General features: G+C 40.3%; 1 protein-coding gene across 2 annotated transcripts in view; it reads right to left on the reverse strand.

The window, feature by feature from the left end:
* Positions 1-25077, reverse strand: part of LOC128685115 (uncharacterized) — a 105860-nt gene extending 80783 nt beyond the window's left edge. For both annotated transcript variants that reach the window (XR_011394209.1, XM_053771639.2), the window contains exon 1: positions 24989-25077. The gene's annotated coding sequence lies outside the window, so the exon portion shown is untranslated. The remainder of the gene's footprint in view (positions 1-24988) is intronic.
* Between the last annotated feature and the right edge of the window lie 872 nt (positions 25078-25949).

Genomic DNA, 25949 nt, shown 5'->3' on the forward strand with positions numbered 1-25949 from the left:
TATATATTCAAAGTTGGGAGTTAATTTTTGTTTTCTTCGGTTTAAGTGAGTTTCTTTGTCCCTGTCGGTTTGTTGGACCTCAACTAATTCACAAAGATACACTCTGAAGGATGAGTGGAGATGTTGCAATACACAAAGATACACTCTGAAGGATGAGTGGGAATGTTGCAATACACAAAGATACACTCTGAAGGATGAGTGGGAATGTTGCAATACACAAAGATACACTCTGAAGGATGAGTGGGAATGTTGCAATACACAAAGATACACTCTGAAGGATGAGTGGGAATGTTGCAATACACAAAGATACACTCTGAAGGATGAGTGGGAATGTTGCAATACACAAAGATATACTCTGAAGGATGAGTGGGAATGTTGCAATACACAAAGATACACTCTGAAGGATGAGTGGGAATGTTGCAATACACAAAGATACACTCTGAAGGATGAGTGGGAATGTTGCAATACACAAAGATACACTCTGAAGGATGAGTGGGAATGTTGCAATACACAAAGATATACTCTGAAGGATGAGTGGGAATGTTGCAATACACAAAGATACACTCTGAAGGATGAGTGGGAATGTTGCAATACACAAAGATACACTCTGAAGGATGAGTGGGAATGTTGCAATACACAAAGATACACTCTGAAGGATGAGTGGGAATGTTGCAATACACAAAGATACACTCTGAAGGATGAGTGGGAATGTTGCAATACACAAAGATACACTCTGAAGGATGAGTGGGAATGTTGCAATACACAAAGATATACTCTGAAGGATGAGTGATGTTGCAATTCGGAGTTTCATAACAATTGTGATGTGCGTGCACTTCTAGCAAGACAGCTACTGAATGAGTGATAGTGAGTTTACTTGTTTGTGGTCTACCTATCTTGCTGGGAGACAGCCAATGCCGTTTCCTACCTAGGTAAGGTGACCAGAGAAAAAGAAGAAGCACTTTCACCTTTAATCACAGAATCACTGTCTTGCCAGAAGCATCCTGGTATCACAGTTCAGATGGCTCTCGGAGCTGCAGCACCCCCACCCCTCCCTCAGAGTGCGGGCACTCTACTTTCCACCTCCAGGACTCAGGTCCGACTAACCAATGCCTGAAACCTACATAAATCATACCACGGGCGGGGATAGAACCCGCAGTCAGAGAGTCATAAAGCTCTAGACCGACGCGTTACCCACTGGGCCAGCTGGCTACAATAAGATTCATCCAACTAGGGCTTTTACAACTCTCTGACCGCGAGTTCTATCCGTGGTATGGTTTGTTTGCAATCGTGTCATTACGATTTCGTGAGTCACCTACATAAATATTAACCTCGCTCGTACTCCAGCAGCAAGTCATGAAAACCACTCTTCCACTCGTGCTAAAACTATTATTATAGTCACCAGGAAGCGCTAAACTCGTTGGGGGTCTGTTTTCTGTCTGATTCTTTAAAGAAAAGATACTCATGGCTCTTTGGGGAATGGAGGAGGTAATGTCTTAATGCTGATGACGAGGGGCTCTTGATCAAAGGGATTTTATCTACTGTCCTCTTAGCTTGAATATGACCCATACGGGTTTGGTGCCTCTCCGTGAATATATTAAGACTTGGCTTGCTATTTCCAAACCAATACTTTCGTATATCCTTCTAAATCTAAACTTACCTAATTTGAATCCATTATTGCGAGTTCTCTCTTGGAGATATATCCTCAAGACCCTATTTATATCCCCTTATCCGCTTATACATTTCAATCATCTCTCCCCTCCCTCTTCTTCTTACAAGTGAATGTAATTTAAGGGACTTCAATCTTTCTTCATAAGGAAGATTTCTAATGCGATGTATTAATTTTGTCATTCTTCGCTGAATGCTTTTTAACGAATTTATATCCATTCTGTAATATGCAGACCAGAGCTGAGCTGAGGCCTTACTAATGATGTATAAAGCTGTAATATAACCGCTGGACTTCTGTTGCTTACACTTCTTGATATAAATCCCAGTAATCTGTTTGCCTTATTACGTACGCTTTTAAGCATTGCTGTCTTGGCTTAAGGTTGCTGCTTACCATAACCCCCAAGTCCTTTCCGCATTCTGTACGGCTAAGTTCTACATTTAGTTCATAAATGCAAGGACATGAAAGAATAAGAAAAAAAAAGATGTTTTAGTTGATCAGGCCCTGATCCATCGGGAGGCCTGGTCATGGACCGGGCCGCGGGGGCGTTGATCCCCGGAATAACCTCCAGGTAACTTCCAGGTAGTACCTGCAACAAGGACATGAGGCCATGGTTGTAAATTAAGAAAAAATGGGCTAGATCATTTTTTTCTTCACTAAGAGAATTATAAACCAATGGAATGAAATTAAGAGAAGCCGTAGAAAATACTATGACCGTCTAGTCACGATGAGCATCGATCTGCTTCTCTAACTACAAATGGGTGATTTACACACACACACACACACACATAAATAATACCAGTCAAGTGTCTATCACTAGGAACTGATTCAACGCCAGCAAGCACAACTAGGTGAGTTGAGGTAGGAAGTCAGACAGGCAGACACAACAGATGACCAGACAGTAAAAGGACAACACTAGAAAGGTCACAACAACCGTGAGAGAGAATCACTGGCAACTAGTAGGACAGGGGCGAGGATCCTCGTGATCGTCAGAGACTTCACCGGTGACGAAACCCACTGAAACATCTGGGACACCCAGCAGGAGACCAGACATACAGGGTAATACCAGTGAGAAGCTTTCTGAGGCAGCAGTGTGTCTAGTAACACATGATAAACTATTCACACCTCACCTTCACCCACACTAGCTAGGAGCTAGTGTTTTAACTTTCACTTAACTATTGGAAGTTGGACTCATAGAGGTACACACACACACACACACACACACACAAAAGGGATAAAAAGGCCGTCCTTCAAGGGCAATATCTTGATCCATGGCTCTTGATCCAAAGAAATGGAGCTACTTTCCCTTTTGAATCTAATTTGAAAAATCCAAGATGGCTGTCAGTGCAGTCAATGATTAACAAGAATGTTGAGTATTTTTATTAAGTTCCACATTTCAAGTTTTATGCTGTGATGATTATTGCCACTCAGTACCGACGACACAACAGTCAGGGGCAACTACACAAGAGTCTGGACGAAAATAAAACCATCACTTCCAAATGTTCAAAAATGCTGTTTCTTCGTATACAACAAAATCATATATACAAGGCCAGACCGGAGGAGTAAAATGAAAGTCAAAGAATGAATCTTCAATAATAAAAAAATTGCGCTGTTCCGAATTTAAATTATTTAAATTAAATTGTAATGTCTAACCTGTGGGAAAAAATTATGTTCACTCGAGCATGACTCGCGTGACCCTTCCAGGTAATAGAGAGAAGATCATCGTAGAACAGCAAGACGAAGAACTCAACTGTTCTTCAAGCATTCGAAGACTGTAGTACGCGAAGGTTAAGTGGGCAAACTAGATTCAGATAAGACTACAAAGTGCTGATGGTTGCCAGTTTCCATGAATGTTGTCAAAAGTCATGACTGAGAGGAAAGCAAGTTGGTGGGGGTGACATCAAGCATAACAATGAATCTGCTCTCGACAGGCTTTTAGAAGACATCAAAATCAAAGGTTTGGTGATGAACATTATTTTTCACATGATGGTCAAGACAGCAAAATCATTTTGAAAGATTAGTTTTTCTCTGCTCTAAGTCTATCTAGTCGTCCAGTTTTCCGTGATACTGGGTCCAGTGTGCTCCGACTTAAAGATGAGGAGGACGATGTTATGGTCAGAGAATCCTGAATAATGTAGAGATTTGGCGTGAAATAAAAGACAAGTTCTTCATTGATGCTGTGAGAGTGATAATACTCATTTATAGACAATCCTTCACTCAGGTGCGCGCGCGCTGCCTTCAGTGATAATTGGGAATCTGGTCGGTCACAAATGCAGTCATGAACTGTCGATCACCACTGCAAATTAGGCTTGGTGTTATACAATAAAAGAAACACCTCAGTGAGCAACTCCGCGACCTTAGTAACTGCTGCTAATATAACGAAATCTTGAGATTTCAAACATCAGCAGCAGCAGCAGCAGCAGCAGCAGCAGCAGCAGTAGCAGTAGTAGTAGTAGTAGTAGTAGTAGTAGTAGTAGTAGTAGTAGTAGTAGTAGCAGTTGCATAGCAAAAAAAATTGGTTTGTGTTCATCAGATATAGGGCAAGTGCAAATAATTTCGATACAATTATTTTGTTCACTCTGTAAGCTTCATCTACCCACTTCTCTGCCTTAGTAATATCACAAACATACCCACACACTGGTGACAATTAAGACACTGCCACAGTTAAAAGACTCAAGAGACGACATTAAAGAAAAATAAGAAACCTTTGTGGAAAAAAAAAGTCTTCTGAAGTTTTAACAGCGAATCCTCGTGAAAAGATCAAAGTTTAATGATTTTTGAATTCTTGAAAAGTGTTGCCACAAAGCCGCCTAACCCAGTTAGGTAGTTGTAACACGATTACCCACAAAATTACAGAGGGAATAAAACTATGCACAAAGACTATATACACACTTCTGATTCACGATTCATGCTACCACAATAAAAACATCTATAGTCCAAGCCAAGAGATTAGCGAAGATAGCTGGCCAAGTAACAACTTTATTTACAGCAAATCTTCAGCTGTCCTGAGTCTCAGCGAACAGCGGGCGTACACAGAACTTTGCGGTGAGGACTTGGACTTCCTTCTTGACCCTGGAGGAATGTATTTGCTCATGAGCTATGTTGGTAGTGTAGTGATCCTAATGACTGGCGGTAGACTCGATTAAGTAATGAAAATTACCTATGCTGGTGTGCTAAAGATGCTAACTAGAAAGAATTTCCCGAGAACACTGAGCATTGTAATGGAAAGATTTCTGCACGAGAGTCTGGGTGAAGTCACTACATGTGATAACTTCTGCAGGGACTAAGAGATACATCACACACAAGCGGAAAAAACACTAGGTAGCAAACCTGCAGGTCACATTCATTATGCCAGACACTGCCTCATTAATCTTAGATCAATGCATAAGATGCTGGGAGAAACTCAGGAGAGATTTCTAAAGAGGGAGCACGGCTAACGTCATAAGCAAGGACTCTGGAATTTTAAGTAGGCAACCTTAAACGTTACAGATATGGTCCTGACGGTCTCAATGAGAAAGCTGATCATGGTCCTGGTGGTCTCATAACACTGAGAAATCATTCCTTGAGGGGATACTTTCACAGAGAGGCTTATAAGAAGCAGACTGATTTTTTTCTTCCTCCACCTTTTCTTTTTTGCATTTCGTCCATAACTAAAGGCGGCCTCGTCCTTGTGTACGGTAACTTGCCCAAGATTCTTGGAACATTTGCCATGTGCAGGTGACCTATGACCAAAGTTGTTGAACTCATTCCCAGCATCCTTGAATGGCTCTGATAACTTCCAAAACCTTCACTGGTATAACCTCATTCAAAAAAGATGCTTTGTAATTCACTGACGGTGGAGAGTGAAATTCAAGTGTGTTGGTGCAGATGTGACCGTTTTGTGTGTAAAATAATGTGGAATTCTGAATCCTGTTAAATCACGTTAAACAAATTTCAGACCTGAGAAACAGGTAAGCCAACCAACAACTCCAGAAAAACAGCCGAACTCCACCAAGCACCTTGCAACCACCACCCTCAGCAAGCGTCCTACAACCAACCTCTTGCACGAAAAAAATAGCACTTGAAAGAAGTATACCTCCTTCCAACTCAGCAGCAAGTTGGTATAACTGTGCCATTGATGGGTAGCGGGATATACCCCGTCCTATGAATTTTATGTATTCATGAATAACACTACACACACACACACACACACACACACACACACACACACACACACACACACACACACACACACACTTGTATTAAAATGCTCCGAAGTGGTTCTGTATAGTCCTTGTGGCTTAGCGCTTCTTTTTGATTATAATAATAATAATCCGAAGTGGTTAAGCCACTTACCTTTATTATCCCACGTCCCCTCCCCCCACCCACCCTTTTCCTATATTTCCATCCTTTCCCACTCTTTTTCCTTTCCCATCTTACCAAAGCTCTGGTTATTCAAGCTCAAGCTCAACTTAACTCCTCTGCACAGCTTAAATATTTAATGGTTGATGCATCTTAAGGTCAAGATAGTGCCAATTAAGTTTTGAGTGTGTGTGTGTGAATGTGTGTGTGTGTGTGTGGACAAATTTGTTATTAAAAAGTAAAAAATTGGAATCATTGTAATCCATGTTGTAACTGGAGAATGACTCATCTGATCGGCTTCAAATTTTCACCACTGATGTGGCTTCCTGAACGCCAGGCTCACGCACAGTGAATCGTAGGTTTATCTACTAAATTTTGATATTCATTTATATTTAATAACTAAAGAATGTTTCTTCTGATCCATTTCAAAATTCTGAGAAATTGCAGATTTTCAAATTTGCTAATTAAAAAAAAAAGTGGATTCGTTGGAGTCATCAATTACTGGAGAATGACTTTTCTGATCGGCTTCAAACTTTCACCATTTACTTTGAGCTGTGTAAATTTCAGTTTGCCAATTTTAATAAAAAACTCTTTTTGGTATATATTAACTAGAGAATGCCTGTTCTGGTTGGCTTCAAACCCTAAACGCTGGTATATCCTAATTGGAAGTATTTTTGTATTGATTTTGGGCTGTGGGGGTTAACTTTAAAAGTAATTTTATCAAAACGGATTTCCTTAACAAAAATTAAAATCAAATATATTCTCTTATGGGATTCTAGAGAATTAAAAAAAAAAAAGCTGAAAAAATGTATCTGGGGCCATTTTAAATTTGAGGAGAATAGATATATCTATCCTCGTAAACTTCTTAGCAACAATCTTTTTGTATCTCCAAAATTTCGCTTTTAACTCCAGAACGTCTTACTCGATCAGATTGAAACTTCCAGCCCTGGTGTACTGTACCAAGGGAGACTATTATTATCAAAACTAAAAGCTAAACCCAGCAGGGTCATACAGCGTATGTAGACCTCAATTCATGAGACAGTACTCGCATGCCTGAGTTTTCTGACAGTGTCATGTACGTCATTCCCAGATTTTGTTTACGTGTGTTAACTGGGGAAAAATTTTCTCTGATCGGCCTTAAATTTTTACCACTGGTGTATCCTGTTGAGAAGGTTGGTGATGGTAATGGTGGGATGGTTGGTGATGGTAATGGTGAGATGGTTGGTAATGGTAATGGTGAGATGGTTGGTGATGGTAATGGTGAGATAGTTGGTGATGGTAATGGTGAGATGGTGATGGTAATGGTGTGAAGATTGGTGAGGGGCTCTTGATCTAAGGAACTGGGTTCATCCTTTCCCTCCCTGGGTCTAATCTGAGCACCTCTCATTCCACAGGCGCTATACGACCCCTGCTGAGTTAGCGCTTTTCCACGATTAAAATACAATTGTGAATAGCATCAGCCATTAATGGGTGATTATTATAATCATAAAGAAGCGGTAAATACGTAAGGTTCATATAGCGCTGCATGGTAGAGTGTGTCAAAAAGGTGTAATATACCAGATCAGAGAGCAGCGAGGGTGAAGTGTAACAGAGGCGAAGTAAGGACAGTGAGGAGTGCTAGAGGAAGTGTAATAAAGCTGTTGATAACAAAAAGTCAAAGAAGAAATGTTAATGGGTGATTCATATAATGAAATCAATGAAAAAAAAAATCTTGGCTTCAGGGTGTGTGGGTACACATGTTGGCCACTGTGCAGGAACTGGAGACTCACTTCTGGTCGACGTTGGAGTTTTAACTTTCAGGTATTTTAATGAGAAGAAGTTTTGCTTTGATTTTAGGTTGTGTAAGCTTTAATACGCCGGTTTTATTAATCAAATTGGTCCTTGTGAAACAATTAGAGAAAGTCTTTTCTAATCAGAAATATGACACAGGATTACTGGATTATCCTTGGTTAAATCTATATTATGTTCAGTTAATCTTAACACTGGTAAATCTTACTTCAAGAAAAGTTTGGATTTACTTGGTTTATGTTGCCTTTCCTCTATTGAAGAAACAAGTAAAGTGGGAAATATTGATTTCCATGTGACAGTTTCTGAGCGCCTCGTCCAGTCGCCTTCATCCCTCAACACTGTTTCTTGATGCACATTTTGAGCAGCTTCCAACTTAATATTCTGCTGTATTTTAGGATATCGTTATGAAAAGCAAGAAATTTTCTCTTCACCTTGTCTTCAGAGTTATTGTTTCTTACTGGAAGATTTGAATTAGTTTACTGTTACGTATGTAATAATTTACACTTTTTTTATCGTAAAAAATTGGATATCATCCATGTGATGAACTTACGACTGCCAATTCTGATTCGCTTTTAAGTCTTCAGTGCTTATACTTAACTGCATTAGAAACTTGTGCCGCACGCTGTACTAATCTTTTCGCGTTCGTGAACGTAGATGGGACCTGAGGTTATGCAAATACATCTGGTTATTACTACGCTAATAAGAGGAGCGTTAAACCTGTTGGGGTCGTATAGCGCCTAGGAAATTGGAAGCCATCAGGCTTGATCCAAGGAAAGAGAGAATAAGTACAACTCCTTGGATCAAGAACCCCTGATCTTCATCGAGGAACCTCTCTTGAGCGGTACACACCTGTAGCAGATTCCTGAAAGACATGGAAGATTTGAAGGATGAGTCTTCCCAGAATGTCACTCCTCACGAGGAAGAGACGGTCTCACTGGTCAAATAAAATGAAACTGAGAGGAAGACTCTCAGGGGAGGAATATCACGATATATTACTCCAGAGACAGCGAAAGAACACCCATCTACTCATGTCAACACAGTATCTGGAAGTATTTACCCAGAATGGGTAAATGAAGATGTTGTAGATGTGAGTAAAACGTTAATGCGTATGAGGCAAATTTGCCCGAGGGATTCACCAACGCCTGAGGAGGTGCGTTGTTAGGAAGCTGAAGAGAGAGAGAAAAAATCAAGGACAGGTCCTGTTGAAGAGTTTGAATCAGGGCTGAAATTAGCGAGGGTTACGGAACTTCTTAACTCTCGTGACGTTAATGTGAAGAACACAAGATATGAAATAGCACCAGTTCCAGCCTCAATGTTTGGTGAGGAAAACAGAGATGTGTGAATTGCTAAATCAGAGTCAATACCGAAGGAAACTTCCAGTGGAGCAGTCAACCCGTACAAGTGGGCAACCAGATCCCATAGCCATAGATAAATATGTCACTCTTCGTGTCAATTCATCGGCGAGGTAAAGACAGTGTAAAAAAAAGTTGCAAATTTTGTGAAATTTTACCAGTAAAATTAAAGAGCTGTAGGGTGCACATGATCTTTGACCTAGATATGACCTAGTTACGACCTAGATATGTACTAGATATGGTGGTGCGATGCACATATCTAAAGAACATCAGCTACATTTGAACTCTTCTACCTCAACAGGACACGAAATGCAAACTGCAATTAACAAAATATGTACACTCTAACAGTCAAACAATGCTATCAGTCTAATGTTTACTTGAACATCATCTACTCCTCTAGACATAGTCATTGGATTAGTTATTTAAAGTCATGACCTGAAGACCATCCAGACGAAGCTGTAGTGTTAATAATAATAATATAATTATTATTATTATTATTATTATTATTATTATTATTATTATTATTATTATTATTATATTTCAGAGATGGGTGACAATTTAGCTGTGCATGCAGAAAGCAAATAAGTATGCAGAGTAAATTCATTTCTCTACAACTGATAAAGTTTTAAGAAATGACTCTGTTTTTGTGTTGTCAGCGCATTAATATGCATAGAAACAGCTGGTCATAAGAGTCTTAGTGGAGTCCACAAGTCAAGGATATTTATCCGTCAACAAAGAAACCACAGTTGGTAAACACATCTGGTCTAAGTTCATGCACTCGCTGGCTGTGACACGATGGCATCTTACAGTGGCATAAGTGAAACTAAAGCTGTGAATGCTTTTGTAGCAGGAAATGAGTTAAAGAGTCTAGAAGTCCCATCAACAAACACGAAAGATGTCTATCACTAATCGACAACCATTAATGCAGTTTGCTATGGTCAGAATTGTGAGGTTTGAGAAAAATTTCACGTATCCACAAAAAAAAAAAAAAAAAAAAAATAGGCTTCCCAAAACAGGACGAAAAGGTGTTTTTCAAATGTGGAGGAGCTGACAGATGTTTAAACCATATGACCAAGCAGAGTCTGGACGATGATGCAGAGGAACCTCGTTGAGATTAAGACACATTCGTACACAACAGAGGAACCTCATCATCATCATGAAATTATGAAGCATTTGGTTCATTATCAAAGTTATTAATTTAGCGTTAAGTAAAGATATTAATGTTAGTGTTAAAAAAAAGAGTCTAGCACAAAGTTTGACTCGATGTGTGTGTGTACATATAATATATATATATATATATATATATATATATATATATATATATATATATATATATATATATATATATATATATATACAATAAGATCACAGTAAACAGGTGATTTCGGAATATGCAAATTTTTAAAGTTGCTAGAAATACTTTTTACAATCCAAAAAGGGACAACCAGCCTTATTCAACTAAAAATATGTTGGTTCTCCCTTACCATGAAAACTTGGTTGATATGCCTTCTCTTCTTAAGACTTTTAATATTAAAGTTGTATTCAAAAATCTTGATACAGTAAAAAAACTTTTGATAAAGAATTCCCCCCAAAATGCTGATGGATGTGTCTATAAAGTTCCTTGTAAAATTTGCGATAAAGTTTATTACGGTCAAACTGGTAAAGATCTCGAACTAAGATTAAAACAACATAAATATAGCATTAGAACTGGACAAGATTCCAATGCTCTATTTATTCATGTAAGAGATTTTAACCATCCAATTGATTTTCAAAAAGTTGAGAAAGTAGTATCAAGCAAGTCCATGGTCGACAGGAATATAATTGAATCTTGTTTCATAAAAAGCAGTTTTGACAATATGAATATTTCCTTTGGTTTATATAAATTAGATCCATTTATAATTAATAGAATTTGGGAAGAATTTAATAATACACTGGACAAATAATAATTTTTAAATTTTCTTGGGTAGAATAGTTTGTGGGTGAGTTGTGCAAAGGACCTATCCAAGTTGGGTCGGCGCACGTCAGGTGTTTAACCGTTGTGGGATCTGATAGTGAGGTGCTGGCCAGACCCCTTCATATACCTTCCTTGGATGCTTTACTTTCATAGTTCCTTGATAATGTGAGTAGTCACGAAAGCGCTTGGAATTTCTCTATTCTTTCAGAGTGGTTGTTTTGCATATATATATATATATATATATATATATATATATATATATATATATATATATATATATATATATATATATATATATATATATCTATATATAGATAGTCGTGTCGAATAGGTAAAACTGGTAAATTAGCAAGAACTCATTTAATTTAAGCCCTTTCTAAAATTTTCTTTTATACGTTTAAGGATTTTTTTCATTTGTGTTAATATAAAAATTAATGATTTTGTACCTAAAGAACCTTAGGAAACTTACCTAACCTTATTATAACAAGTGCAATTTAATTTAGCCTAACTCAACTAAATATATTTTCTATAAGTTTATAATAATTTAATAAACACAATGAAATATATTTTTTTCGTTAGGTTCAGAATAATTTTTGTGAAATTATTGTATACACAAATTTTCGCTTGCCTTATTCGGCAAGAAGTGCGTTGCTATTTAAGCCAAAATCTTAAGTTTTACTTATTCGGCACGTTATTATATATATATATATATATATATATATATATATATATATATATATATATATATATATATATATATATATTAAAATTGTGTGTATGTACATATATATGTATGTATACATATACTGATGCATATTTGTGTGTATTTATGTGTATGTGTCCATCACCATAGCTAATATCACCAACTTCATCACTACCACCACCATCACCACCACTACACCACCACCATCACCACCACTACACCACCACCATCACCACCACTACACCACCACCATCACCACCCCTACACCACCACCATCACCACCACTACACCACCATCACCACCACCACTACACCACCATCACCACCACTACACCACCATCACCACCACTACACCATCACCACTACACCATCACCACCACTACACCACCATCACCACCACTATACCACCATCACCACCACAACATCACCACCACCACAACACCATCACCACCACCACACCATCACCACCACAACAATATCATCACTATTCTCACCACTACTACTATCATGTGCCTGCGCATGTATGTGAATTTATAACCAATTACGATATAAGCCAATCACTCGGTGACATCTGAAACTGTAAAACCGATCACAAGACGATCTTTAAAACAATTCCGTGGAAATCGTTTTTAAAAATAGTCAATAAGTAACTGAGCAGAGAGCACCTGCACATGTCAATTGCTTATTAAGGTTATTTATCACAGCTATAGATGGAGTTGTGAAAAAAAGTGAATGTGGGAGAGTAGGGCAGATTGAGGAATTAAAAGATACCTAATATGATACAACGTGGGAGTTGTCACGGCTGCTTTTTGCTGATGCTACGGTTTTTGTTTGGGAGATTCTGAAGAGATGTTGCAGCGGTCGGTAAAGGAATTTGAGAGACTGGGTAAAAGATGGAAATTAAAAAGTGAAAGAAAAGAATGACAGTCTTTTAGATGAAAGACTGTATATCACACTGGAAGGAGAAGCATGGAGAAAGTGGATGTGTTTAGGTATTTAGAATAGACATGTCAAGAGATGAACTTATAAAAGATGAGATGAACTATAAAACAGACAAGGGGGGGGGAAAGGTAGGTGAAGTGTTGAAGACTGTGAAAAGTTCATCTATGGAAGTAAAAAGAAGACCAGGGGAAGTAAACGTGTCATGTTTAAGAGCAATGTGTGGCGTGAGTATTATGCAAAGATGTGGTGCCCCTGATGGTGGTGGCGGAGGACAAACTACTTTAATAAAGGTAGTTTGGGCATACAGAGACGATGGAGCTGAATAAGATGTATACCTGAAGTATACCTGTAGAGGGTTTCGGGGTTCAAAGCCCCGAGGCCTGGTCTGAGACCAGGCCTCGTGTATAAATATGGGGCGGAAGAAAGTAATGAGAGAGACCCTCATGAAAGACTGGAGAAAGGAGGTAAAGGTTTTCAGTGATATGGGCTTGAGCACCCAGCAGACTTCTGTGGGTATGTTAGATCAGAGCGGAGACAAGTTTTTCATGTATTGACGCGCTATTCGAGTGTGATCAAGGTAACATTTATGGAGGCACTCAGGAAAACCAGTTAGATGAGTGTAGTGTCTGCACTCTGGAGACGGCGGGATACTGTGGTTCAGAAGGTCATTTGAATTGTGATGTCTGCACATTTTTGGAAGATAACTTCTGAATGATGGTAAACGTGTTTCATTTTTCTTGCGGGTGAGATGGAGTCACCCAACCTCGGTGGACGACGACCACTATAGCAAAAAAATTAAAAAGAAGAATGGGAACCAACTCACTTAAACGAAATATATGAAGAACTTCACCAATCCCGCCCGTGGTATGGTTTAAGATGCAGTTCAATGGGAGTCTTGAGAAAATTGAACACGTCAGAGGCTGATGAACTGGGCAAGTTATCGCTCTGGTTACTGAAAGGAGCTGAAGATCAGAGCCAGCCACTTAGGTATGCAACAAGACACTATAGACAGATGAACTGCCACACAGCCAGTACAGGCTGGTACTGGAACTCGTGAGAAAAAGAGGAGAGACTACTTGAATTACACCTCATGACACCAAGGAGTGTAGATCAACACTGGATACAACATACAAAATAGGAGGATACCCAGAAACAGAATATTTGACACAGGAACTACGACGAGGGGACTCAGGTGGAAGCTAACGCCAAGATGAGCCAGAGAAAGCTAAAAGTATTTCAAGAGAGTGAGACAAAGAACAAATACGAAGAGTTGGGAAGCAACATTATACATCATACAACATCATACAACAAGTAGTCATCGTTAAAATAAACAATGAAGTCCATCTGACGTTAAGAGATGGACCCAGAAGCTGAAGCCGAAATCCCTTAAATTTGGCTAGAGAAAAGCACGGTACACCGGACGACGGAATATATCTGGTAGATTTTAGTGAGGTGATGGTAAGCTAATCTACACTATGTGTCCTAGATCAAATTTGACCACATATAATCCAACGTGTTTTTTTTTTTTTTTTTGCGTGTGTGTGTGTGTGTGTGTGTGTGTGTGTGTGTGTGTGTGTGTGTGTGTGTGTGTGTGTGTGTGTGTGTGTGTGTGTGTGTGTGTGTGAGCTTTTGTCAGCATGTTAGACATTTCTTTAAAAAGTGCATCTTAACACATTACAAAGAAATTTGTGTTGTGTAAATATATTTAGGCAGTATTTTTATACGATCGAAGCTGAACATTTGTTGAGGCGAGATCTCTCAGGACCTGAGGTGTTAGACCTCGAGACCTGCACACTCGCACTGTGTTACGATGCAGTACGAGGGTTTCAGGTGTCGCAGCAGTGGCGAGGTGGAGTATGTTGGAGGGTTCGGTAAACGGGAGACTGTAGCAAGGAAAACACCGATGGTCTGTTATGGAGACGATATATTGGTAATATGTGGCAGAGAGCCCAGCTATCGATCTACAGGCTAGTCCTCGAGGAGAGTGAGGGAGATGCCTGGCGGCGCAGGCTCAGGGTACAGCTAAGGCTTGGGCAGGGAACCTGCTTATAAATAGTATTAGATTATTATTTATACTATACAAGTATTGTGTGCTGACAAATATGATGTCTCGCTAAACCCGTACGGTTATACAACACCAGGAGAAAAGAAGGTAATCAACAGAGGTGATTGGTAGTCCCAGCTTCCTTGGATCAAGAGCCATTCAGCGGCATAAAGAACCACTCTTCCCCATCACTGACGGAATGAAAAGCAAAACATACTATGCTGGAAGATACACATAGTTAGCCGGGTTGGATCACTAGGTGAGAATATTGCATGGTGGAGAAGCTGACACCTTCACCGACTTGTCAGCTGTTGGATCACTCAAGGTCAGCAAGTAGCCAAACATTAATAGTATACACTACCAACAACGTAATAAGTCACATGAGCAATACTTGCGTGTTTTTAGTGCCGAAATATTTCCCTCGTGCAGTTTCTTAAGTCGGTGTGGAACACAGGTTAACACACTGACTTGCCTGTTTTAAGACTCGCTTACCATGAGTTCGAACCTCACCCGTTCCATGATTTATAAACTGTGATACATTAAGAATGCACCATACAGGTGCTCTAGTCGTGAAAACTCCAGACAAGGCTGACATGACTTGAACATCAGAAAGTGTGAGTTGTTGTTTACCCGCTCAACAATGTGTGTACTCTACGTACAATTGACTCTACATACTAAACAACTCAGAAAATCCGTTGCACGATATTCCAGTTTTTAGACGGTGACTTCGGACAATGGAGCTAATTTTCGTGCAGAATTGTATATACAAGAAGCCGCTGAGCTTACCAGACGAAGATGGTTGACAGAGGCAACAGGACCAGAACTGCAGGTGTGGGGGAGTAACACAGACAAGTGTGTGGATAACTACACGTGTGAAGACAAAAACACTGCTATGCAGAACAAGCCCTTATTTGCGCAACATTCCGCTTTTATTATTATTATTGCTTTATTAGTACTAGTACATTCATGAGGGAAGCGCTAAAGCCACTGGGGTATTGGGAAGCCTTCAGATTCGACCTGAGGGAAGGTCAGGTCCAGTTCCTTGAATCAAAAGCCCCCTCACTGACATCAAGACCAAGCAAGTTTTACACATAACAAACTAACAATTAGAATTAATACGCATAACGTCACCCTTCAAGAGCGTTAAGTCATGTTTGTTATGTTCGTTATCCATGTACACAACGAATATTCGTTTATTTTTATTATACAACTCATTGTATACATATAACCACCTTGATTAATATTCACAGTCTGGTTAATATTCACAGTCTGGTTAATATTCACAGCCTGGTTAATATTCACAGCCTGGTTAATATTCACAACTTGGTTAATATTCACAGCTTGGTTAATATTCACAGTTTGGCTAATGTTCGTAGCTTGGTTAATACTCACAGATTGGTTAATATTCACAGCTTAGTTAATACTCACAGATTGGTTAATATTCACAGCGTGGTTAATATTCACAGTTTGGCTACTGTTCGTAGCTTGGTTAATACTCACAGCTTGGTTAATATTCACAGCCTCTGTAAGTTGACAATGATTCAAGATGGTACGCAGACGGACACATAAATAAGAGTATCATCCTGTTACTATGCTCTCTGGATGGACAGTTCTGTCAAGTGAGATATAAACCCAGAGCTGTGTGTATATATCTCGGTGTATATTTACAGTTTACTTTATTCTCTAGTTTAGGGATTAAAATATTGACTGGTAGTGTACTGGTAGCCTTAATAACGCTCGCACAGTGTATACGATATAACTGTGATTAACCAAAAACAAAACATGCCTTCACAGCCTATTGTCTGCAGCCTTGACCGGTCTACTCATCTACCCATAGTTTGTCTCTTCGTTTCAGAACGCAGCCACACTTGAGGAAGTGTGGAGTGTTTCGGTCGGTCCCGAAGCATTGTTCAATTACAAGATTGTTATCTGATAATGGTCAGTGACGGTGCCAAACGTCTCCAGTTTCCTTTCCACATTGTGGATCAATTGTTGAGTGTTTCAGCCACGGTTGTGTGACTTTTTTATGCTTCGTGGAGTCCATTCAAGTGTTCCTATTGTCCAGGCAGAGGTAATTTGTCAGGAGAACTTGATGAATTTCTCCTCACATGGATCTTAAGTCATATGACGACCCAATTATGAGTTTTGAATCATTTACCCGTGGCCTTCTACCGGCTTACCCGTCCACCCCGCAAAAAATATTGATCACAAAACATGATATTTATGGTTCCCACAGCTGTATAGTCCTTGTGGCTTAGCGCTTCTTTTTTGATTATAATAATAATATGGTTCCCACCCTGTTAAAAAACAAAGATCCCATTTGCATTCCCTGAGGTCCATCGTCTCGTGCGCCTATGTTCTGGCTGTACATCATGTGTTCTGGCTGTACATTATGTGTTCTGGCTGTACATCATGTGTTCTGGCTGTACATCATGTGTTCTGGCTGTACATCATGTGTTCTGGCTGTACATCATGTGTTCTGGCTGTACATCATGTGTTCTGGCTGTACATCATGTGTTCTGGCTGTACATTATGTATTCTGGCTGTACATCATGTATTCTGGCTGTACGTCATGTGTTCTGGCTGTACATCATGTGTTCTGGCTGTACATCATGTGTTCTGGCTGTACATCATGTGTTCTGGCTGTGCATCATGTGTTCTGGCTGTACATCATGTGTTCTGGCTGTACATCATGTGTTCTGGCTGTACGTCATGTGTTCTGGCTGTACGTCATGCCCACTCTGTGCTTCTTAAAGACAAATCTCTTACTGAGTTTAAGATTTACTTCTGCAGTTTCTTTTCCTGTTTTGGTGTGTTATCCCTAATATACACGTTTCTTACCCCACCATTCCAGTCTCGTTCCACCCCCAACTTGTTTCCTATTCTCACTATCACAACTATGAGTAACTCTATTTAGTCACTGGTACGCATAAGTACAATTAACAATTATCATACATGTGTAGATTACCTAGGATAAACCAAAAAAGTCAGTTTTCACTTATTTGTAACTTTTGTTATAATACTGTTAAGAACCCAACAGACTTACCACATAGTTACTGGGCATCTGTGGAAATTTTTACTTTGCACTGGGAGGTAATGGACTCTTTTATAATAACAAACCAATCAAAGGCAATCTTCAATATAACATCTTCATTAATAATCTTATTGACAGACAAGAAAACATAAATCTGTGAGTAGAGAAACTAAGAAATGTACCCTTAACCCCAAACCAGGGCATAGAAAACCTGAATACAGAAGCATACCAGGTCGACCGATATATAAAGGAAACTAAACCAGTCATATTAAATAGAAGAAGCACAAAGGGAACAAAAAAAAAGGCCGTTTAGGAAATTGCAGATGATCTTAAATATTTCTACTCATACGTAAAAATTAAGACAAATACTGCCTCTAAATTCAGCAAGATGAAAAAAAGAAATCAGTACCCGAAGGTATGATACTAGTGCCTTCACTCTTCCTCATCCTCACAGCATATATAAAACCAACAGCCACTGCTTCATATTATCCTTTGTTGACTGCAGCAAAATACACAGCTAGAATACACGGGGAAAATTACAAGTGTCAACAAAGTTTTCCAGAGGGTAATGGAAAATAACATCATGTTCAGTGACAAATTCCAACTGCTCAGATATGAAAAGAATAAAGAACTGAAAGGAATCACTGGATGCAAAACACAGGAAGTTCATCTCATGGAACGAAATGAGCACGTGAAAGAATTTGGTAAAAATATGTCAGATGACCGATCATTTAAATAGCTCAATTAAGACAAATGCCACTAAGGCCAGACAAATAGCAGGGGGACAAAGATAATTCTCAAAAAGAGAGAAATAAATCAGTGATGATATTCAAGTCACTTAAGGTGCTGACGGCTCAATTCAATTCCAGTTCTGATAACTGGAAAAGGTAAAAAGCTCATTTCTGCCCTCAAAAAGTCAATAAAATACTTGAGATATACTTCCTGGAGTGCAGATGAGAGATACTTGATACTATTTACCATAGCTGATACTATGTACCATACCTAATATCATACCTAATAATATATATCATGGTTTAGAAAGACACGTAAGCAAACACTATAACATATTTATTAGAAAACGTTTCGGTCCTGGGACCTTGATCAGAAGTGATCAAGATCAGAAGTGATCAAGGTCCCAGGACCGAAACGTTTTCTAATAAATATGTTATAGTGTTTGCTTACGTGTCTTTCTAAACCAACTTGTCGGTATTTATTACCAAGGTTTATACCAATATATATCATACCTGATAATATATATCATACTTGATAATATACATATGTCATAATATATATGCATACATAAGTACAATTTTCATGACATTGCCTCTTTTACTGTATTGTATACACCACTTTCGTGTTAATTAATATCAACACTAGGACATTCGTTCTTCCCACATTTCCCTGACATGTTGATTGCAGTAACATACTCAGGCACAAATGAAAAATATTTACTCCTATATATTTTGCTAATTTATGTGCATGTAAGAGATATACTCAAATTAATTTTTAAAGCGGTAAACCGGTAAGCCAGTGGAAGGCCTCGGTCAGATGACCAAAAGCTCCAGCGGCGGGTCATCATCATCTAATTAAATGTGCACATTTATGTCAACTGACGTCATTGGTTTGCAACTATGTAAATTAACGTGGAGCGCAGTCTTATTTTTCTTTACCGAACAAGCCTAGTAACCTGGTTTCTCTCTTACATTACTGTTCAGTAACGCAGCCTAGCGCTGCCATGCTTAACTTGAGTCAACTTAACATTTAGAAGGAGTTGCTTAGTACAAGTGAAACAGAGTTTGCTAGTGCGTGTATTCTTAGGCATATAAAATAGTTTGAAAATGCTTAATTATTATTATTATTATTATTATTATTATTATTATTATTATTATTATTATTATCATTATTATCAAGGGGAAGCGCTAAACCTGTAGGATTATACAGTGAAAATGCTTAATAATGTTAATGATGTATAATAATGTCCAAATCTCTCTCCCTAACCCTTTCATATTTTCTGGGTATAACTTTTTATTTCGCTCCGTAATGATGGAGGTATCTATAAATATTCCATTTCTTCTGTGTATGGGATAGGTCATCCTGAGAGAAGATAATCCCAAAGTAAAAGTACACCCAGCAGTGCTGGGTCCTAGCTGCTGAACCTCTAATGGAATGCTTGACGTCTGCCTCATTGACACTGCTGAAGTCTCCCCAACTCAGGCTAGCACTGCTGAAATCTCCCAGCTCAGACTGACACTGCTGAAGTTTCCCAGTTCAAGCTGACACTGCTGAAGTCTCCCAGCTCAGGCTGATACTACTGAAGTCTCCCCAGCTCTGGCTGACACGGCTGAAGTTTCCCAGCTCAGGCTAACACTGTTGAAGTCTTCCAACTCATGCTGACACTGCTGAAGTCTCCCAGCTCAGGCTGACTGTTGAAGTCTCCCAGCTCAGGCTGACTGTTGAAGTCTCCCAGCTCAGGCTGACTGTTGAAGTCTCCCAGCTCAGGCTGACTGTTGAAGTCTCCCAGCTCAGGCTGACTGTTGAAGTCTCCCAGCTCAGGCTGACTGTTGAAGTCTCCCAGCTCAGACTGACTGTTGAAGTCTCCCAGCTCAGGCTAGTCTCCTCAGCTCAGGCTGACACTTTTGAAGTCTCCCCAGCTCAGGCTAGCACTGCTGAAGTCTCCCCAGCTCAGGCTAGCACTGCTGAAGTCTCCCCAGCTCAGGCTAGCACTGCTGAAATCTCCCCAGCTCAGGCTAGCACTGCTGAAGTCTCCCCAGCTCAGGTTAGCACTGCTGAAGTTTCCTCAGCTCAGGCTAGCACTGCTGAAGTCACTCTAGCTCAGACTAGCACTGCTGAAGTCTCCCCAGCTCAGGCTGACACTGCTGAAGTCTCCCCAGCTCAGACTAGCACTGCTGAAGTCTCCCCAGCTCAGGCTAGCACTGCTGAAGTCTCTCCATCTCAGGCTAGCACTGCTGAAGTCTCCCCAGCTCAGGCTAGCACTGCTGAAGTCTCTCCAGCTCAGATTAGCACTGCTGAAGTCTCCCCAGCTCAGGCTAGCACTGCTGAAGTCTCCCCAGCTCAGGCTAGCACTGCTGAAGTCTCCCCAGCTCAGGCTAGCACTGCTGAAGTCTCCCCAGCTCAGGCTAGCACTGCTGAAGTCTCCCCAGCTCAGGCTAGCACTGCTGAAGTCTCCCCAGCTCAGACTAACACTGCTGAAGTCTCCCCAGCTCAGACTAGCACTGCTGAAGTCTCCCCAGCTCAGGCTAGCACTGCTGAAGTCTCCCCAGCTCAGGCTAGCACTGCTGAAGTCTCCCCAGCTCAGACTAGCACTGCTGAAGTCTCCCCAGCTCAGACTAGCACTGCTGAAGTCTCCCCAGCTCAGGCTAGCACTGCTGAAGTCTCCCCAGCTCAGGCTAGCACTGCTGAAGTCTCCCCAGCTCAGACTAGCACTGCTGAAGTCTCCCCAGCTCAGGCTAGCACTGCTGAAGTCTCCCCAGCTCAGGCTAGCACTGCTGAAGTCTCCCCAGCTCAGACTAACACTGCTGAAGTCTCCCCAGCTCAGACTAGCACTGCTGAAGTCTCCCCAGCTCAGGCTAGCACTGCTGAAGTCTCCCCAGCTCAGGCTAGCACTGCTGAAGTCTCCCCAGCTCAGACTAGCACTGCTGAAGTCTCCCCAGCTCAGACTAGCACTGCTGAAGTCTCCCCAGCTCAGACTAGCACTGCTGAAGTCTCCCAGCTCAAGCTAATACATTTCAACATCTTGTGTGAGCACTGAGCACCATCCTGCGTGATGGAATATGACAGGGCAAAAATACGTAGCTTTTGTACCAAATGTATAACTGTCATAGAGAACAGGGCAACAGCACTTATATCCATTATCGCTAGATAAAAAAAAAAGTCTTGCTCCGTCTTACCGCTTATCTTACCCCTCGACCTTACGCTAACATCACTTCCTGCAGATATTCCAGTGACGTCACCAGGGGTATATTTTTTCCGTTTCCTGTACACTGGATTATTAAGTTATTTTACGTTATTATATATCGTTACAGCTGAAGTCTACATTTATAATGGAATACAGTATATGTATTCTTCGACGCTTATTACTGTTTTCTTACCAAGTTTGGCAGGTATACTGCTACCTTGTTCTCTCTGATACACTAACTAGACGTTTTATTACTTTGGCAGTTATTTTATTAGTTACATTACTGATGTTATAGTTTGCATCGTCTTCATGAATCCTATTTACACGACTGTCCATGTTTCATTTTATAACACTGAACTATATTAAATTATCACAAGAAATAAATAACCAGCGCAAAAGAGAAACTTATGACGACGTTTCGGTCCGAAACGTCGTCAGAAGTTTGTTCTACGCGCAGGTTATTTGTGTATTGTTCCAGCAGCGGTATTGTCTTTTTTATTCTTTATCACACGAAATGTTCAGCGCACAACTTAATCTGTCCTCAAGGAAGCCAGTTGCGTGGATTTCTGCACGAATTAAGTTCCCGTAATGTGTCTCATGCGATTCTCGTTTAGATTAGGTAAAACGTATATTTCAATATAATTACATAACAATGACAGGATAAAAAAAAAAAACATAAAGACGGTGGCTTACGTCTGGCATATCCTGGGTCATCTTAATCTTTCGAATGTACAGTTTCTCACGAACGAAAACGAATTTGTAGCACGGGTTAACCAGTGACTGCAATTATTGAGGGACGTGGAATTTATTTACATGTGAAACTGCCTAAGCACTCCAGATTCCTCTCTAGTTTGTAAATAAAGTAAATCTATGTAAATCACACATTCCTTCAACAACACATTCTCTAAATGAGAAGACTTCCTTCTCTTTACCATATAGTGATCTGCTTTTGTAAATACATCTCATTTATAGACACTGTTAATTTACGAAAGAATTTACTGTATTGCTGAAGAACTGTAATATAGTGCAGTGATGAGTGTTGTGATGCTGAGTGTTGTGATGCTGAGTGTTGTAATGCTGAGTGTTGTGATGCTGAGTGTTGTGATGCTGAGTGTTGTGATGCTGAGTGTTGTGATGCTGTGTTGTAATGCTGTGTTGTAATGCTGAGTGTTGTGATGCTGTGTTGTAATGCTGAGTGTTGTGATGCTGAGTGTTGTGATGCTGTGTGTTGTAATGCTGTGTTGTAATGCTGAGTGTTGTGATGCTGAGTGTTGTAATGCTGAGTTGTGATGCTGTGTGTTGTAATGCTGAGTGTTGTGATGCTGAGTGTTGTAATGCTGAGTGTTGTGATGCTGAGTATTGTGATGCTGAGTGTTGTGATGCTGAGTGTTGTGATGCTGAGTGTTGTGATGCTGAGTGTTGTGATGCTGAGTGTTGTGATGCTGAGTGTTGTGATGCTGAGTGTTGTGATGCTGAGTGTTGTGATGCTGAGTGTTCTAATGCTGAGTGTTGTGATGCTGAGTGTTGTGATGCTGTGTTGTGATACTGAGTGTTGGGATGCAATGTGTTGTGATACTGAGTGTTGTGATACTGAGTGTTGTGATGCTGAGTGTTGTGATGCTGAGTGTTGTAATGCTGTGTTGTAATGCTGTGTTGTGATGCTGTGTGTTTTAATGCTGTGTGTTGTAATGCTGAGTGTTGTGATGCTGAGTGTTGTAATGCTGAGTGTTGTGATGCTGAGTTGTGATGCTGTGTGTTGTAATGCTGTGTGTTGTAATGCTGAGTGTTGTGATGCTGAGTGTTGTAATGCTGAGTGTTGTGGTGCTGAGTGTTGTGATGCTGAGTGTTGTGATGCTGAGTGTTGTGATGCTGAGTGTTGTAATGCTGTGTGTTGGGATGCTGTGTGTTGTGATGCTGAGTGTTGTGATGCTGAGTGTTCTAATGCTGAGTGTTGTGACGCTGAGTGTTGTGATGCTGCGTTGTGATACTGAGTGTTATGATGCTATGTGTTGTGATACTGTGTTGTGATGCTGAGTTGTGATGCTGCGTGTTGTGATGCTGAGTGTTGTGATGCTGAGTGTTGTGATGCTGTGTTGTGATACTGATTGTTGTGATGCTGTGTTGTGATACTGTGTTGTGATGCTGTGTTGTGATGCTGAGTGTTGTGATGCTGAGTGTTGTGATGCTGAGTGTTGTGATGCTGCGTGTTGTGATGATGAGTGTTGTGATGCTGTGTTGTGATACTGAGTGTTGTGATGTTATGTGTTGTGATACTGTGTGTTGTGATGCTGTGTTGTGATGCTGTGTGTTGTGATGCTGTGTGTTGTGATATTGAGTGTTGTGATGCTGAATGTTGTAATGCTGAGTTTTGTGATGCTGAGTGTTGTAATGCTGAGTTTTGTGATGCTGAGTGTTGTAATGCTGAGTTTTGTGATGCTGAGTGTTGTGATGCTGAGTGTTGTGATGCTGTGTGTTGTAATGCTGAGTGTTGTGATGTTGAGTGTTGCGATGCTGTGTATTGTGATGCTGAGTGTTGTGATACTGAGTGTTGTGATGCTGTGTGATGTGATGCTGTGTGTTTTGATATTGAGTGTTGTGATGCTGAATTTTGTGAAGCTGAGTGCTGTGATGCTGAGTGTTGTGATGAGTATTGTGATGCTGAGTGTTGTGATTGTGGTTATGCTGAGAGTCCTGTAGCAGCTCGATTGATAGCGTACTCAGCTCACACACTGAGGTCCAGGGTTTGATCCCTGGTAGAGGGTGGAAACATTAGGACGTGTTTCCGTAAGACACCTGTTGTCCGTTTACTTAGCAGTAAATAGGTACCTGGGTGATAGCTGACTCGTATGGGCTGCATACTGGGGACAAATTAACTTAATTTGATAGATGTCAGCTAGGCCTGTATACGTTGTACATGTACTTGTAGAAATAATAATAATAATAATAATTATTATTATTATTATTATTATTATTATTATTATTATTATTATTATTATACTGTGTTGTGATACTGAGTGTTCTGACGCTGAATGTTGTGTTTTTGTGAGTTGGATAGAAAATAAAGTCACATCTTGAGAAGGTGCATACGCAGGGTTGGACTTACACCTGAGGCTTCCCTCTTCCTCACATCATGTGAGGATCGATCTCACAGAGATAGCGTACATTTCCTCCATCACTTACGCTAAATTACCCACAGGGGCTTAGCGCGTCACATAACACAACATTTTGCAGCACAACACAGTAAAAACCCACCGTTCGTGTGTAAAATATCCCAGGCGCTGCGTGGTGTAGCGACCTAGTACCCACCGTAGCTCCACCAACACTGAGACTCAGCCTTCCTGAGTCCAGCCAGGTGGTTGGGCACGGCTGGGAGGGGAGGCAGGGGTTTGTGGTGGATGGTGGGTGATGTGGGAGAGTGGAGGACGATGAGGAACAGTCAGAGGGAACGGGCAAGGCAGGTGAGGTGTGGTAAATACTCTCAGGTTATTTTTCCCTGTAACACCTCATTACAGAATTCGAGCACCAGTTTCACTTAATTTATGACGAGTGAGGTTTATTGTTATTATTATTATTAAGGTGGCTCGTGGTCTGGTAGGCAAAGTTCTTGCTTCACACGCTGATGGTCCGGGTTCGATTCCCGGGTACCTGGATGTTAGTCGACTGGGTGTTAGTTGACCTAATTTGCCCGAAATGCTCCGCATAACAAGGGGCTTTCCATATATTAGTATGTAACTGATGTCAGATATTCCGAATACCTTGTACGTGTACTTGTATAAATATATTATTATATATTATTATTAAGCCTATCAACAATACGACTGTTACTAACACAACATGTCACCTGTACACCACCGGTCAAAGTTAGTCGGTTGATTAATGGGGTTTGAAGCCTAGCGATATTTAAGACTGCACGTAACTTTTTTGACCTCAAGAGAATACTTTATTCCCTAAAACATGGACTAAAGTAAACTTTCAGTGTATATAGTCCGAGAGAAAAACAGACGACGTTTCGGTCCATTTTGGACCATTAACATGTGACCATCAAAATGGTTCAGGACGGATCGAAATATTCAAAGTTTCTTCTCGTACGTGAGTGCTGCTTGTGAATTGTTCCAGCTACGATAGTGTTGCCCATATTGTTCATACGACTTCAAATCAATTCCATTGCCATTAAAAAATACTCAGTGTACATACACTGATAGTTATGTTTGGC

The sequence above is a fragment of the Cherax quadricarinatus genome, chromosome 5 (genome assembly GCF_038502225.1).
Source record: "Cherax quadricarinatus isolate ZL_2023a chromosome 5, ASM3850222v1, whole genome shotgun sequence".
NCBI classification, from domain to species: domain Eukaryota; kingdom Metazoa; phylum Arthropoda; class Malacostraca; order Decapoda; family Parastacidae; genus Cherax; species Cherax quadricarinatus.